The 11,485-nt window shown below is 44.6% G+C and overlaps 1 protein-coding gene across 1 annotated transcript in view; it reads left to right on the forward strand.

Moving 5' to 3' along the window:
• The first annotated feature begins 2,240 nt into the window (after nucleotides 1–2,240).
• TEX2 (testis expressed 2) overlaps nucleotides 2,241–11,485 on the forward strand; it is a 113,178-nt gene continuing 103,933 nt past the window's right edge. Inside the window, exon 1 of the mRNA XM_014527964.2 lies at nucleotides 2,241–2,256. The gene's annotated coding sequence lies outside the window, so the exon portion shown is untranslated. The remainder of the gene's footprint in view (nucleotides 2,257–11,485) is intronic.

Consider the following 11,485-nt stretch of genomic DNA (forward strand, 5'->3'; position numbering starts at 1 on the left):
ACAAAAGGGTTTTAAACCCCCCTCCTGGGGAACCCCCCTGCCATTGGCTGCCCCCACCCTTCAGGATTTTGCAAGGGATGATGTGTCCATGTTCCCTATGCCCTTGCTACCACAAAGCACAAAGGGACAAAGTCAAAAGGGTCTGGACCAGGGCTGAATTGACCTCCTAACAGCCACAGGAGAGGGAGGCCCATGCTGTGTTCTTTCAGCCCTCGTGCTAGTATAAGGATCAATGGGGCCTTCAGTCTCAGCATGCTACTCAAAGTGACATGGGTAAAGCTATCACAGAGAAGGAACAGGGATGAGCTGCCTCATGGGGCCACATGGTAGCTCTGCACAGACCCTGATCTTATTTCTAAAGGAAGCTGACATGATACACTGAGCTGGTGCATTTGAAGGGGTTGTCTCTCTGGAGCGTTTTGACCAGAGGCCTATGCTAAGCCTGTCAGTGAGGCAGTGGTACAAAAAAGCAGCTCTCAAAGGCAGGACCTGTGGAGGAGAGAACTGTGGTAGCGGCAGTAGCAAGAGGCAACAAAAGGCAGAGAGGAGGCCAGTACTTAATGGTGGGGTGGGAGCAGAGGCAACTTAATCTCTGAGTCTGGCAGTGGGTCTGAAGGATTTTAAAAGCACAAAAGGAGATAGATTCTGAAATAACCAGGCTCAAGGTCCTTGAGAAGGAGATGATTTGGTTGTGCTTCGGTGTGCAGATAAGACAGGCAGCAACATGCTAGTTTTTGCAGGGGGTGGTAAGTGGGGGCAGCATTCAAGCTGAGAGATAGTAAAGGACTGGATGGGACCTCAGTGGAAGTACAACGGAGATGGTGACATATGCAGAGGCTGCACCTGGCCTATTTGCCATGATAGAGTATGTGGGAGGAGGAAGAAGAGGTGCAAGTTCAGGGATTACAAAACAACGAGCAAGGAAAGAAGTGGGAGGTTATTTGGTGAAAATGCTGTTGCGGAGGCATTTAACTGACAGGTAGGAGTGAGACCCAGAGGAGCACTGTCAAAGGAGAGAGTTATTCAGTACACACTCACTATCTCCCCACATAAAATCAGCACCAGCTACAGCCCAATAGGAAACCTTGACCTGGTAAATGTTTGCTGGGCTGGCACTTAACTGAAGCAGGCAGGAATTTACAGTGCTAGGCCCTTTATATTTTGTACAACGCAATATCAAATTTAAGTTCAAGCAGAAGGCAAAGAAATGATACAGGTGCACATGTACATGCACACTCACAGACACACAGTGGCATGTATATAACCCTGGCATCATGCGTCGCTCTCTCTCATCCTGGATTCCATCCAGGAAGCGCACACACCAACTGCTGAAACTTCCTTAGCCTGACGAAGGGTTTTTGAACTCGAAAGCTTGCTCAATAACTATTCTCCAACTATTTGGGTTGGTCTAATAAAAGATATCAAATTCACCCAAGGAACCTTGTCTCTCTCTCTCACACACACCCACCCCTGGGCTGACACATAAAGCCATTGTTGTTGCCCAATTGATTTTAGAGGTTCACTGCATTCAAGAATAAGCCAACTCTTGTGCTTCCTATCTCTTCCCCAGGTAATACTCTGACTGCAGCAATGACAAACATGAAAATTGAGAATGACAAGATTTATCCCAAGATAAGCACATTAATAATTCTTGAAAGCTGGACTCAGACACACAGGGGAAACTTCTATTGAGCAAGTGTGAGCCTTAAGTGAGTCTCAGCTGTGAAATTCTGAACTTGGTTCTAATGGTAGCGCACACCCATGAATAAAGCTCACAACAGCCCTGTGCAGTGGTCACTCCTGCCTCAGACCGCAGTATATTTGTACCTTATGTTAATGCAGGGCATTCCGCTTATGCTTGTCTAACTGGCACTCTTGCAAACTATATCACTCTTTATTTTCAGCTGAGCAACCTTTTTCACAGATGTTGAGCACCCACCACTCCAGCTGTAGCCAAGGGAAGCAAATGCCAGGCATCTCTGGAAATCGGAGCCCTGGTGCCTTCAGGTTGGACACCCAGATGATAAAGCAGCCAAATTGATTTGCAAGTGGGCTCTAAGACCTCCCTGCAAAGATGGTGGCTTCATTCAACATGCTTATAACTGCCTGTGTGTCAACATCCCAATGTCATCTATTTGCATTTTGCAGGAAGATAACATACAGCCTGTGCCCAGTCCGGGCTTGCACAGTTCTTGCTCCTACAGCTGCAGAGTGCTTTTGCAGAGTGCTGTCACCGCTGGCTGCAGAACTGGCTCTGTAAGTTGTGCACCTCCCCCTGAAGAGCCCCCTTCCCACAGGGCATGTTGGGAGTGTTCTGGCAGTAGGAAAGGGCAAAAACTGCTTTTGTGAGCCGTGCAGTGTCAAACGCTGGGATGAGATCTCTAAGTTACATTTTGTTTTTTATCTGTAGGGGGTTTCTCTCTTTCTCAGGCACTAGTCCAGTGCTGCAGAACTGTGATAGTAACAGGCAGAACTGTTGGTGAGGAGAGGGAACAAGCTTGTGGTGTTTCAAATAAATATTTTAGACAGTGATCACTGCAGCCATAGTGCTCCTTGATCTGCATTCTCACTCTACAGCCAGGAAAATATAACAATGTCTCATAAATAAATATTGCACCCAGATCCATCCAGAGATAATGCTAGGGTGCACCATAGTTTTTGAGGTGCTCAGCCTGTGAGCGTAATGCAAAATCCCTGCATAGGTTATTGGCAGTGAGGAGTGCGCTGGGAACCTCTAAATCTAAAAGCATGAGCCTGAGCCTCTCCTGTATTAAACATGGGAATGAGACCACTGGAATGTGAGGTGAGCTTCCTCAGCCAGTGGAAATAGGTAACCCAGAGCTTCCAGTATAGTGCTCTGTCCTTTTCTAGTGGTGACTGGGTGGCATGTACAGACTGATGGTCCTAGTAGAGCCTTGGCCAACACCGCTGTGTCTTTTAGCTCCTAGGAGCAGGATGATACACAAGCAAATGGGATCTTGTGCAGTGTCTTGGGATGATGTTGTGTCTGTTTGCTCTGTTAATTCTACACAGAGGTGATGAGTCTTAGACAGGAGGTTGGGCAAACAGCAGATTTTGTTCTCTGTATGGTCTCTAATTTGATCAAACTCTAGTAGGGCTAAGTACAGACAATCAGAAAGCCCGAGGCTGAATCAATTCAATCTTCGTGGGTTAGTCTAAGCTTCGTAGACTGAACTGATAAGCGAGTGAACAGACATTCACTTTTGATTCTGGAAATGCAGCTGCATACCTGGAGTGATCCAGACCAGAAGCTGGGGGGGGTGGGGGGGGGTGCTAAAACACACCTTCCTGCTCAGCTGGAGCAGACAGCTTGGGCTAAAACTAACCCGCCCACCCTGAGACACAGGGTTTGCAAGGGAGGTGCAAAGCATCCTGGGAGGCTTGGGAACTGTGAGTTAACTTGAATCTGGAGGGGATCTGAGACAGAAGATCAATAAATTGGTTTCACCTAAATCAGTTAAGTCTGATCCAGCTTGATCTTAAACTAGTTATGTCCATTTTGAAAGTGGTTTATGTGCACTGAACTTCTGTTGTGTTATAGATTTGAACTGGTTTCCGATCCCTTCCTTACACCAGTTTATGTGTAACTTCTTCCCTTAGCCTACAGGGAGAGTGGCTCCTGGGAACTGGTGCTAAACAACTTCCCCAGACAAAGGGGTTGCCTGCCTGCTGGTGCATGGCTGTAAATAAAACAAGCAATGCTTAGAACATACTCAGACTCCATCTCACTGATTTCTCCTTCACCGGAGGAGGAAAACCAATCTTTAAGGGTCAACATCTACTTGTGGAGAGGTTGCATTGGTTTTAGAGTGGGATGTTCAGGTTGGGAAAGCAACATAGTGACTGTTGAAAAGAGCCTTGACACATTTGCCTACCACAGTCATGCTCTAACACAAATATATCGCCTCCAAGCCAGTGACTGGGGCTTTGATTCTCACTTTAAATATGTAAATGGCATTCCATTATTGGACACGTTAAAACATTTAATTACAAATCTGAAAGTCCTGGCTGTGTGGTCCATTTCTTTGGTGCTTTGCCCAGATAAGATGGAAAAAAAAGTTTTGCATTGGAGGGAAAAAGAAGGGTTATTTGATCAAGTAGATATGGATGTAGCAGAGTATGTAAGTGGATGTGCATCTTTAAGCACACAAATAACTTCTTTTTCAGCAAAGAGCTGATATGCTTAAGTCCTACTTAAGTAAACCAGACCTAAACATATGTTTAACACCAAGCATATGTTTAAGTGCTTCCCTGAATTGGGACCTTAATGTAATCTTTTATTATTTTGTGAAACTAAAGCTACTTCTTCAGCACTTCTATTATGTCACTTGTAACTACACAGAGTAGAGCAGTTCATCAGCTACACTTTCAGGCCGTAGAATTTGTTCCAGCTGGAAAACATGTACCACTAGGAAAACAAAAACTTGATCTTATCTTTAAACTTTGGAAACATTAACATCTGGTCTGTACAATAGGATGCTTAAATGAGGGCTGTCCTGCATGATAGGAGAGCTGAACAATGACATACATCCTGAATTATTGTATATACACTTACATGTAGTTTTTTATATATTTAAGATAATTTTTTTGCATTAAAATATTTATTTTAAATGTAATTGAAACCAGAGGTCATGGTTAGTTGAATATGGCATTTCAGTTTCTATCCACACAGTATAACACAATAACTTTACTCAATACGCAGTTCTTTTCCCAGTCAGGAGGAGCAGTCAGTGGAGTAAAATTGGTGGGGTATAAGAGTCAGGGCTCCAATATGCACTGCTTTGAATGCTGTGTAGCTATTCTGCACTCAGGTCATACTGTTCTAAGAGACTACACAGTGTGCAAGGCAGTGGAGAATGTGATCCTAAAACCAGATGTCTCATAAAATGATTTGTATGTTAAAATGAACAGTCACACTGAGGATACAAATCTTCTGTTTGCATATTTGCAGCCTCTGTTCTCCCTATTCTTCTGAGAGGAATAGGAAGAGTTATATAATTATCAGCATTTTGAAAGATCATGTTAATTCTGTCTAGGTATCCTGAGTACCCCACTCTCACACCCAGTTACATCTTCTGCCAGTGCGGTAACTCTGGGCAACATCTTGCACAGCCGCAACCTGAGTACATCACAGAGTGAATCAGAGACCCATAATGGGAACAAATGCTTCAGGTTAATTTGAAATGTGAATGCTACTAGATGACTCAAACTGGTAATGGGATAAGTAGACCATCAAGTGTAGCTCAAGATCCAGCTCACATTGGAAGAAAGGTTCCAGGGGAGTTAAGAGTGCTCAGCACATCACAGGAAGAGCTCAGCTCCTTGAAGGACCTGGTTTTTAGTTTGATTATCTAAATCCATTGTTTAGTATATACCAAGGGCAGGTTTTGTTAGATGTGGAACATCCAAATACTGTTGACTTCAGTGTGGTTTGTGGACAGTCATCCCCTTTGAGCAGCTGCTAAGCACCTTGTAGGATTGTGACTTTCATGGACTTTAAGACTGTTTTAAAACCCACTTATGCAGAGAGATGATCTCTTTATGAACAGGCTTTGACAGGGCAGCATAGGAGAAGCTTGTATTGCCATTGCTTGGTATACAACTAGGAAAAGAGAGGTGGCCTTGTAGTTAAGAACCTGATCGGAGACTCTGAAGATCTGGGTTCCATTTCTGCTCTGCTGTAGATATCCTAAGTCATGTAGTCTCTCTGTTCTGCTGAAAAATAGAATAAAACCTCCCAGGGTGTGACACAGATCAGTGATTCTCAACCTTTTTTTTTTTTAAGCAGCCCTGGACAGACTGGAACTCTGACAGCCTGCAAGTAAAAAAAACAGAGTTTCCCATTTTTCTCCTTTAACACAGAATCCATGTTTAAAGTTTGTTGATCCATTTTTTTAAGTTTGTTCACAACCCTTACATATATTCTTGTGACCCACTTTTGTAACCCACAGGTTGAGAAACACTGACATAGATGAATACATTACAGGTCCTTAGATTCTACCAGGAGAAGGGCCAGGTCAGGAATCTAGATAGACTGCAAACACCATGGCTGCGAACCTTTTAAAAGTGCTAACATTTGGGGAAAAAACAACTTGAATGCAATCTGCATTTGCTTTGAAATAAGCAGTGAAAATAGGTCATCTCCTTGTTAAAAGACAATGTGATGCCTTGCCTAATAGGGTCTGAGTGAATAAAGCTGTTTTATAATAAATAATAATTTGTAATGTGTGCATGTTATATATTTTAATTTTAATGATATAATAAAGAATGGGATGACAGTAATAAATAATACTATTTTTAAATATTTGCAGATGGTCAAATATATTTTAAAATACTTTATTAGTACATCACACTAGCCTATTTGGAATTACTGTCTTATGCTTCCATATCACTTTTCATGTTAGTTAATAAATTAAAATGCCATCGTGATATACTGCCTAATAAAGTGCCATAAATTTAAATACCAGTTGGTGACAAAGGAATTCAGGGGCACCTCCTAAGTGTCATTGTAATTCAATTTTAATTTAATTAGAGCTCACTGGGACAAACACATCTCCAGGGTAACTTCAAAGGAGTATGTGGAAGTGAGCTAGTGTGAATCTGGATTCATAGTATGGATATTTGGCCATGTATACTGACTAGTTCCAGTAGCAGTAACACCTTGTCCGGGGGTAAAAATGGTAAGTTATTGGGCACTTCCTGTCCCAAAAAGCATCCTTTAATAGGGAGGAATTAAGCTAACTTCTCTTTTCCTGGGAGCCGTCCACAATAGCATTTATTGACCTGTGACATGATGTTGCCTGGGGTAATTACCTATTTGATTGATCAATGGTGCATTGTTTTGTATGTGTGTAATGTTTTTATATCATGTAATGGCTCTGTTTGCATGTCTGAGTATTTCCTGGGGACAATGCCCATTTCCAATGAATGATTCAGTCAGAAAGTAAGGTAGAGTAAACATTTACTGAAGATACTGGTTACATCGCCTTTAAAAAGAATTACACAGCGTGTAGAAAAATTATAGAAGTTGATCAACATCAATATAGAAAGCTGGGAGAAGCACGCAGAATCCCATCTGATCTGGAGGGAACATCTGGCACTTGGTGCAGCTCAACATGAAGTGGCTTTGATCCAGAGGACAGAAGGAAAACGCGAAAGAAGAAAGCAGCATGCTGTAAACTTGGACTCCAACTCAGACAACATACGGATCTGTGAAACTTGTAACAAGCTGTGTCGCTCTCAAATTGGGCTTGTCAGCCACAAATGGATTCATCAGGCATCTGACTAGATGTGTACACCATGATCCTGAGGATTGACTGTTGCCTACTAAAAAGAATTGCACTACATCTGAAAACGAGCATTCTCCAAGGTCCAGCTGCTGGTGAAGTGGGTTAAACCACATTAGTGAAACTCTCTGTGCTAGCTCCATCTGGGAATGCCTGATAAAACTGCAACAGGGTTGGCACTGGTGGAACTATTCGTTAGAAAACAGACTTATGAAAACTGAAGTAATGTATGAATGTCTAGAAAGTAACAGACTTCACAAAATCTGGAGAAAAACAGACATTGCTATCCCAAAACCCAATAAACCACCAGAGGATCCAAAGAGCTACCAACCCATCTCATTACTGTTACATATAAGCTCATGGAGTGCATAATCTTTTATAGACTAGAGAACATCATTGATCCCCAGCTCCTAAAAGAACAAACTGGCTTTTGGAAAAAAAGCAGTGTACTCACTGACCAAGTTACATTACTTACATGTCATAGAAAACAGTTTTGCAATGAGGCAGAAAACAGGCACAGTCTTTATCGACCTCACACCTGTCTGTGACACTGTATGGCATCAAGGTTTCAACTCTAAATTTCACTCTGTGATACCTAACTGCAAGCTATGTGCTTTTGTCATGAACATGATCTCTAGCAGATCATTCAAACTCATTACCAGCCAAGGAGAAAAAAGCAGAGTATTAACTCTGACTCCCAAGCGTCAGTGCTAGCACCAATACTTTTCAATCTATATACCTCAGACTTCCCGAACACAACGAAATGTGTACGCTGATGATATCGTCATAGTAGCCTAAGGAATAGACATGGCAGAACTGGAAAGGATGCTGATTACTGACATGGAACTCATTGCTGATCTTCACAAGTGGCACTTAAAGTTGAGCATCAATAAATCAGTATCTTCATTCTTCCACCTGGACACTTGTTGAGCCATAAGCACACTGAATACTGCCTGAGTAGGCAACCACATCCTTCCCCATGAGTATGCTCCAGTGTACCTAGGAGTCGCATTAGACAAGCATTTCTCAACCCATGGCTCATGACCCAAAAGCGGGTTTCAAGAATATATGGAAGGGTCATGAACAAACTTTAAAAACTGGATTTTCCTTTAAAGGAGAAAAACATGGGAACTGTGGCTTTTTCCCTGTGGGCTGGCCGAGTTCCAGCCTGCAAGGGACTGCTGGGGCCCCCCATTCCCACCCCACACACCCACCCCCTGCCCTATATATTGGAGGGAAGGGGGTGGGAGGCAGCAGGTCGGGAGTGAGGGGCCTTGGGTCAGGACTGGCCATTGATGTTTACAAATGGATCCTGGTACAAAAAAGGTTGAGAACCACTGCATTAGGTCACTTCCTTCCCTATAAACATCACATTCAGGTCAGCAGTAAAGTCACTGCATGATTAGCTGCTTGAAGTTGTTTAAGCCAGCACAACATGGGGTGCCAACTTCAAAATGATCAGCACCACAGCACCACTGCACTTGCCATGGTATATGCCCCAGCAGAATATTGTAGTCCTGTATAGTCCAGAAGTTTTCACACTAAAAAGCTTGACTATACTTAACAGTGTGCTGAGACTTGTACAGGCTTCACATCTTACACATGCACAGATGTACTCCCTGTACTCTCGGGCATTAGACCAAGTGATATAAAAAGACAGACCCTAACATTATTACTGGCAAGAGAGGCAAGAGATGACAAAAATCACCTGCTCCATCAACTGAACACCCAAACAGATGGAGGCTTAAAAGCCATAAACCATTTGTACATGAAGCCCATAAGCTTTTGGAAGAGACTGGGGATGCTGAACCAAACCTATGGGCAGCAATGGAGCGGATCGACTGCTGGGAAAGGTCAGACCCATTCCCACCATGTTGTACACCAACAGCAAACAAATCCTCCATCGGGCATGAGCTTGACGGAGAAGCATGGTTCAAGCTGAACAGAGATCTGGATATGGAGGCATCAGGACACGTCACATCTTGGACAGCCCCTGTGTGACTGTGGTGTCCAACAACCAGCACAGTGCTTAATAGAAAGCTGCAAACTTCACAAATATCCAAACGGGGTAGATGATGTCCACACATTGAGCAATAATCCCTCCTAGACAGTGGCTCCTAGACTTGGCAGTTGATATCTGATGGTATACAAAAGGAGTGCTATGAAGTTAATCTCTTTCTTTCTGTTTAATGAGTTGCTCATGTGCTGATCCTTCTGTTCCTCAAGCCCACGTGCTATTCGCCAGTGGTTTGGGTGAATCCTTTCCAACCTCTGGGTTGATCACTGACTGCTCAGCTACCTGTGCTCTCACCAAGGACACTCCTCCAGAGAGAGAGATTCATAGATGTTAGGGTCAGAAGAGACCACAGCAGGTCATCGAGTCCGACCCCCTGCCCTGGGCAGGAAAGAACACTGGGGTCAGATGACCCCAGCCAGGTGCTTGTCCAGTCTCCTCTTGAAGATCCCCAAGGTAGGGGAGAGCACCACCTCCCTTGGAAGCCCATTCCAGATTCTGGCAACCCTTACTGTGAAGTTCTTTCTCATGTCCAACCTTAATCTGATCTTCATCAATTTGTGGCCATTGTTCCTAGTTACTCCAGGGGGTGCCCTAGTAAATAGAGCATCTCCTATTCCCTGCTGCCCTCCCCTGATGAATTTATAGGCAGCCACAAGATCACCTCTCAGCCTTCTCTTGTGAAGGCTGAAGAGATCTAGGTCCCTCAGTCTCTCCTCATAGGGCCTTGCCTGCAGGCCTTTGACCATGAGTGGCCTCCTTTGAACCCTCTCGAGATTCTCCACATCCCTCTTGAAGTGCGGTGCCCAAAACTGGATGTAGTACTGCAACTGCGGTCTGACCAGTGCTACATAGAGGGGAAGCATCACCTCCCTGAACCTGTTTGTCATGCATCTGTTAATGACAAACCAATTGCCTTAGTTTGTCCCGTATGGGCCCCATGTTATCCTGTGTCTTCATTTACTCCCTATATCCCTGAAGGACTTTTTGTTATCCTTATTTTTTGTCAGCAGCCTAAGTCCTAAGCTTGCTTTGGCCTTCCTAACTGATTCCCTGCAAGCGTGAGCCAGGGAGGTATACTCCCCCTTAGTAGATCGCACCTTTCAAAGAGCCACCCAGATACCACGTGAAGATTTACTGCAGTATAAAAAGAAAATCCCCACAAATCGTACACTATTAGTCATGACATATGGCCTTTCCCTGGAACCTACATGGAAAATCCTCAAACCACTGCAACCCATGCTAGAAGAAGACCCAAAGAGATCTTTCCAGAGCCACCCATCCTAGCCTTCAAACAAGCACCGAACCTTGCTAACCTCATCACCAGAAGCAAACTCCCTATGACCCAAAACCACATCGATAAATGGATCCAGACCACGCCAGGATAAGAAATGCAAAACCTGCCAACACATCTCCACCCCCACCCCACTATAACTACACCCCACAACAAAACCACCGCTATTCCTGCACTTACACAAGGAAGTGTTATACAGGCAACCCCTGCTTAGCGCTCTTAACTGGTTCCCGAAAAACTGAGCGTTAAGTGAAACGAGCGTTAAACGACACCGAAAGTATCTGACGACCCAAGATGGTGACCGCTATTGTTTTTGATGACCCAAGATGGTGACCGCGAGCGTTATAACGAAACCCGCTGAGCACTCAGTGAAATCAGGTATCAATTTCAAATGAGCATGGTAGCGAAATAGCGCTAAGCCAAACAGCGTTAAGCGGGGCTGCCTGCAACAAGCACCCCGAAGGGAAAATACGTTGGAGAAACCAAACAACAGCCGCGCACCGGAAATCCTTGAACGACACCTCGACCCAACTGCCTGCGGGTGCCCGCTTCTCGTGGGACGATCGCTCCCTCTCCGCGCTCTCACTCCCAATCCTCGAAGGGAGCTTACAAAACACCTTTCGTGGGCGAGCCGATGAACTTCACGTCATCCACCGACTGGATACAATAAGAAAATCACGGACTTGACACCGACGTCGCAACCTGCCTGACATCCGAGTCCCCGGCCGGCACGCCTCTGGTTCCTCTCAGACCAGGCCCGATTTGCCAAGTTTTCCCCTCAAGGGCTGGTTGGGGTTCCCTCAAGGATTCCTTGGAGTGGGTGGGGGAGGGGGAACCGTTGGCAGGGAGTGGGCAAGAGGCTGTTTGGCG

The sequence above is a fragment of the Alligator sinensis genome, unplaced genomic scaffold (assembly GCF_000455745.1).
Source record: "Alligator sinensis unplaced genomic scaffold, ASM45574v1 scaffold282_2, whole genome shotgun sequence".
NCBI classification, from domain to species: Eukaryota; Metazoa; Chordata; order Crocodylia; family Alligatoridae; genus Alligator; species Alligator sinensis.